Here is a 6,674-nt window from a genome sequence, read left to right on the forward strand (position 1 = left end):
CGGCTTCGCTGCCTGCCCACCCGCTCGCTCCTGATTGGCTAGGCGGGACACCACCAGCGTTGGGATTGGCTTCTGCCCTCACCCAGGCCCCCCCCTACTTCTACCTCGCCCACCTCGACCCGGCCTCTACTCTGCCTAGCAACGCGGCCCCGGAGCCGGTGAGTGGCTGGAATTCTCTCCCTTCCCCGGGGCAGGGGGCGACGACCCGCGGGGCTGGGGGTGACGCCATAAGGCTTGGCGTGACGTCACAGTATAACCGTTTACGTAAGCTGGGTGAGGGCGGGGCCTGGCTGTTGGTCGGGATTGTCATGCAGGGGCTGAGAGCATCAGCAGACAGCTGTAATTTACCTGCCTGAGAGCCAGCCCCAGCCCCAGCCCGGCCTTGGGAGAACTTTAGGTCAGCCTAGGCCCTCATCTCGGTGTCAGTGGCTGTAAACCAGAGCGGTGCTGTGTGTCAGGCTGGTAACAGACGGGAGATGGACAGGGTCTATGCAAGCGTGGCATTGCTGAAAGCAACCGTGCCAGACCACTGCGTCGTTTTCAGAAGTCTGACTTGGCTTGTGCCTCCCGCAAGTTTCACCTCACTTAGAAACAGCTTGCTCACAAACTCAGACCTGAAAGTACAAAAGCGTCAGCGCACAGGATGCCTGAAAAAATCAATTCTGTTCTCATTTTACTGTCTAATTATAAAGTATATCAATGGGAATATAAATATGGTACCTATAGTTCAGTGTATAGTAGATAACAGGACACTGGATGACATTTTAGTTTGTACTGACTTCACTAGTGCTTTTTATGTAAAACTAAGCAAAACGTTAGATGAGTTGATGTAGCCCCTGGAAGAGCTCTGAGGACCCCTACACCCTTAACAGAAAATCACTGATTTAGAGCATTTGTTTCGTTCTTTAAAATCAAAGGGAATAAGGGCTACTACTGGAACAATCTTACAACATCTTTTGGGTCCGGCTGATCCTTGCCAGATTCAAACTCAATGTAGAAATGAACAGAGCTGCCAAACCTGCTGTTCGCTGCTGCATGTTTTTTTAAAAGGGGCCAAGCAAATCTAATTCCCTCAAAAAGCACCATGCTTCCAATTAATTTTGTTCTGTTCTTGCACTGGCTTTCGTTCCAACTGCAGTAAAAGAGAATCTGCACCAGCAGGAAAGCAGATGAAGAGTTTTGTTCATAAGATATTTCTTTTAAGCAGGCTTAGATGGATATTAACGTAGAAGCAAAATGGAGCACCTGGAGTATTTACATGCCAATACTCAAAGATGGCTGCCTACAGAAAAAAATATCCATCTAAAAAAGTATTCAGTGACGATTGTTATGGAGCTAATCTAGTATCACAATATATAATTTAAGTCAAGTATTCAGTGAAAACAAATCTAACGTTCATCAGACAGCGTGGTCAGAATAGCCTGTTTGGTTGGCAAAGTTTGTTTTGAATACTCTCTCAGTTATTGCATAACATTACCGATGCCAGCTTCCAAAACAACTTGAAAGTTTCGGGTGCGCTTACAGAAGAACTCCGTTCTCTGCTGCGTGCTCTTAACAAATGGCCTGCTTTGATAGTGAATGTCGCTTCCAGCTGTTAGAACAGCACTGGAATAGAAAAAAATAAAATAAAAAGCTCAGGTTTGAAAATGTGTGAAGGTCTGAAATGCGCCAGGCTGTTTCTGCTGCAGTGTTTTGGAAGGGACTCAGATGTAACCTCAAAAGAGGAAAATGTTCTGGACTGTTGCAACTGCCGGCTCAGTTTTGTGGATTAATTCCTCTCTGTTAGATACTAGCAAAGAAGTCTGCCTTCTGGGGCTTTGGTACTATTACCCTGTTTTCTCTTGGACTTTCAGTAACGGGGGATATAGAAGGAAACAGATGCCAAGAGAGGTTTTTTCTTGTCAGTGACTGTATTTGATGCTATAACAAGCTAAGCTCCTTCAGACCAGGACACTCCCAACCAGAGTGATGTCTGCAGGGTTTGGCGCGGCTACATTGCTGCGCTGATCAATACCTCCCCGCAACATGGCAAAGTGGTACACATGCTTATCACAACATGTGGTGTACCTCAGCCAATGCACTAAATGCCTGAATCACTATGGGGATGAAACCAGACAATCACTAGGTTCACCCAGGAGCTTACAAAGGAAGAGGATAAAAGGCAAAACCATCCTGCCAATGGCGAATGAACACTTTCCACAAAGCGATCACTCGACGTCTGATCTCTCTGCCTCATCCTCCAAGGGAATCTGGACAACACTGTCAAAAGACGAGCCTGGTAACTTAACTTTGCTAGATACTCAGGCCGTGTCTACGCTAGCAGGCTTACAAAGCTCTACCAGTGCAGCTGTGCTGCTGCTCCTGTAGCCGCTCTGTGCTGATGGGAGAGAACATCCTGTCATCTTAATTCATCTCCAACGAACGGTGCTACCTATGTCTGCGAGAGAGTGTCCCCACATCAGTATATTTCATCATTGTCACTGTAACTTGTCAGTTAGGGGTGTGTTTTTCATGCCCCTTATTGACACAAGTGCTAGTGTAGAACAGTGGTTCTCAAAATTGGTTGCACTGTGCTCCTTTCCTGACAAGAAAATTTACTACAGCGACCCCAGGAGGGGGGAGCGAAGAGCCCACCAGTGCTCCACCCACTGAGCCCCGGTCCTCTTGGGCTGGCAGGGCCAAACCTAAACCCTAAGTGCTTGTGCTCCATGGAACCTTAGCCCTCGGTGGTGGGACTTAGATTCTGTCTTGCTGGGACACAGGGCCAACACCAGTCTCTGACCTCATTAAAATGGGATTATGACCCACTTTGGGGTCCTGACCCAGGGTTTGAGAACCTCTAAGCTTCTCTCTTTCACGACCATAAGTGGGTTCAATGAGAGATCTCTCTCCCACTTTGTCTCACTATAACGTTTAACTTGCCCGATATTCAAGCGTTTTAAAAAGGAGCATAATAATGTATGATAATGCATTAGCACCCTTTTTGCAGCTCTGCCTTCTAGGCTTAACGTCTCTTGTTCTGTGCAGAAGACTTCCTAATTTTTCCTGGGGCAGCCTCTTCCTCCAGCCTCGGGTCCTTAGTTCTCCTCTTATCAGAGGAGTAGCTGCGTTAGACTGTAGCTTCATAAATGATAAGTTAACCTGTGGAACTCCCTGCTGGAGAATGTTGTGAAGGCCAAGACTATAGTAACGTTTAAAAAAAGAACTAGATAATTTCATGGGGGGGATGGGTCCATCAATGGCTATGAGCCAGGAGGGGCATGGAGGGTGTCCCTGGCCTCTGTTGGCACGAGGCTGGAAATGGGTGACAGGGAATTGATCCCTTGATGATTCCTGTTCTGTTCATTCCCTCTGGAGCACCTGGCATTGGCCACTGGCGGAAGACAGGATACTGGGCTTGATGGGCCTACGGTCTGACCCAGTCTGGCTGTTCTTATGCTCTTAAGCAGTCCAGTGAAGAGATTTGATCCCGGAAGCCGTTTTCTTTCTGAATTTACAAAACCAATAAGTCAGATTTAATCCATCAGCCTTCATGACTTGCCCAATGTGCATACCCAACCTTGCAGAGAATGAATAGCCTCACTTGATCACTGAAGCTCTAACAGTTGGAATTAGGGTTTCTTGAGAGTTCTGTCATACAGTGCCTGCACTTCCATGGGATTCTGATCAAGCAGAGGGCAATGTTAAAGATTAATTCAGACTAGTGTTTGAACCAGGGTCTGAGTAAGGGAACGGGGGTGAGGGGGAAGAAGTTGTTCATGTTCAAGGATACCAGGCTGCCCTATCTTTTCTTGATAAAGGTTCCGAAAATTAATTTGAAGTACAAGCAGATTCTTAGCAATGTTTAAAAGTGAAGGAATTTTAAGTGACCTCAATTGTCTGTTGCTTTCTGCTCTTTAGCTTTCTCTCAGTGCGGGCCCCCCTCCCTCCCCGGACATGACAGAAAATCCGTTTCACTTGATTTCCAGCTACTTGCACATTCTGGCTCCTGCTGTTGCACTGTTTAGGTTTCAAACATTGCAGGGAAACATTTATTTAAAGGAACTGTTGGCACTGGACTTTTTAAATGAATATTGGCAGCCCTGTTGCTAAGGCAGCCTGGGATGTAAGTTGCCAACTCACCCTGGTTTATTGATTTTATGACAAAGCAAAGCTGAGCTTTTTAGAAGTGCCATCACGAAACGGTTTTGTCCGACTTGTTGCTATCGCTGCCAGCTAAAAGGTGGCACGTTAGAAGTCTTGTTTTAGAGTACAGCTCAGGACAGTACTATAAAGCCTCACAGAAGTGATACTGAGCTGTTGCTGTGGGATATATCATAGAACTAACATAAGAATCCTTGCGCATGAACAGCACCATCAAATCCTAAGGCTGTTAAGTCAGTTTGATGTCATGACTCAAACTGGAAAAGTTAAATCAATTCACCTGTCCTGAAGATTTTCTCCACAAAGGTTAGCAACATTACCCATACCACTAGGAGGCAGTAATCCACTTCCTTGAGAGAGTGTTGCTCAATTTATGAAGAAGGGTTTACATAAATGTTGTATAGACCTGGAAAGGACCTTGAGAGGTCCTTTATCCAGCCCACTGCCCTCTTGGTAGGACCAAGCACCCTCCCTGACAGATTTTTTTTTTAAATCTGTATCCCCAGACCCTAAATGGCCTCCTCAAGGATTGAGCTCACAACACTGGGTTTACAAGGCCAATGCTGAAACCACTGAGCAGTCGACTGCTGATATGCCATTTTAGCTATGCCAATTGCGTAGCTAAAAATCAACTTAGCAGCAGCTGACTATTAAGGCGGTCCTCACGGAGGAAGGTTGATGGCAGCGTTCTTCCCCTTGACCTTCCTTAATCCTCACAGCTCACGAGGAGTTCCAGTGTCAACAATGACCCCAGAATGCGCCCTTTTGTGCATGCAGGAAACAAAACCACAGAAGATCAACCCTGAGCGGGTCAGTCTTCTGTGGTAGTGTGGAAATGAGTGAATTCTTCCACTGACCTGGCACTGTAAAGGGATTTAGAATGGTTTAACTGAGATGTGGATTTTCACTGCTCTGAGCAACATAGTTAAGCAGACCTAATTTTCTAGTAACAGAGAGGTAGCCATCAAAACAAAAAGCAGTCAAGTAGCACTTTAAAGACCAGCCAAATAGTTTATTAGGTGAGCTTTCGTGGGACAGACCCACTTCTTCAGACTATAGCCAGATCAGAACAGACTCAATATTTAAGGCACAGAGAACCAAAAACAGTAAGCAAGGAGGACAAATCAGAAAAAGATAATCAAGGCGAGCAAATCAGAGAGTGGAGGGGTGGGAGTGGGGTCAAGAATTAGATAAAGCCAACTATGCAGCTGAGCCCCTATAGTGACTCAGAAAGTTCCCGTCTCGGTTTAAACCATGTGTTAATGTGCCGAATTTGAATATAAAAGCCAGCTTGGCTGCTTCCCTTTGAAGCACGGTAACACACATACCTTTAGGTCATTGACAGAATGCCCCATTCCATTAAAATGTTGACTAACTGGTTTGTGGATCTGGAGTGTTTTGATGTCTGTTTTGTGCCCATTAACCCTTTGTCTAAGGGAGTTAGAAGCCTGTCCAATATACAAAGCATCTGGGCATTGTTGGCACGTGATGGCATATATGCATATATATACATATGCCATCATGTGTCAACAATGCCCAGATGCTTTGTATATTGGACAGGCTTCTAACTCCCTTAGACAAAGGGTTAATGGGCACAAAACAGACATCAAAACACTCCAGATCCACAAAGCAGTTAATCAACATTTTAATGGAATGGGGCATTCTATTAATGACCTACAGGTATGTGTGTTACTGAAAGAGAACTTTTGCACCATTCTCCAAAGAGAAGATGGTCTCCAGAGAGCTTGCAAGTTGACAAGAGGGGCAGTTGTGTTTCTGTGAGCTGCTTCTCCACTGCTTGAGGATTTCAACACGTGCACCACAGAGGCTGCTTTCTAAGTAGGGGGCCATTTCACCAGAGTGGTCACCACACAGTGTCTGAGAGCTGAGAACATCCGTGCTGGGAGTCATAGAATGCTAGGACTGGAAGGGACCTCGAGAGGCCATCGAGTCCAGCCCCCTGCCCTCTTGGCAGGACCAAGTACTGTCTAAACCATCCCTGACAGACGTTTATCTAACCTGTTCTTAAATATCTCCAGTGGTGGAGATTCCACAACCTCCCTAGGCAATTTATTCCACTGTTTGACCGCCCTGACAGTTGGGAACTTTTTCCTAATGTCCAACCTAAACCTCCCTTGCTGCAGTTTAAGCCCGTTGCCTCTTGTTCTATCCTCAGAGGCCAAAAAGAACAAGTTTTCTCCCTCCTCCTCATCACACCCTTTTAGATACCTGAAAACTGCTATCATGTCCCCCCCAGTCTTCTCTTTTCCAAACTAAACAAGACCAATTCTTTCAACCTTTCTTTGTAGGTCACATGCTCTAGACCTTTCATCATTCTTGTTGCTCTTTTCTGGACCCTTTCTAATTTCTCCACATCTTTCTTGAACTGCGGTGCCCAGAACTGGACACAATACTTCAGCTGAGGCCTAACCAGAGCAGAGTAGAGCGGGAGAATGACTTCTCGTGTCTTGTTCACAACACACCTGTTGATGCATCCCAGAATCAAGTTTGCTTTTTTTGCAACATCATCA

The sequence above is a fragment of the Carettochelys insculpta genome, chromosome 16 (assembly GCF_033958435.1).
Source record: "Carettochelys insculpta isolate YL-2023 chromosome 16, ASM3395843v1, whole genome shotgun sequence".
Classification (NCBI taxonomy): Eukaryota; Metazoa; Chordata; order Testudines; family Carettochelyidae; genus Carettochelys; species Carettochelys insculpta.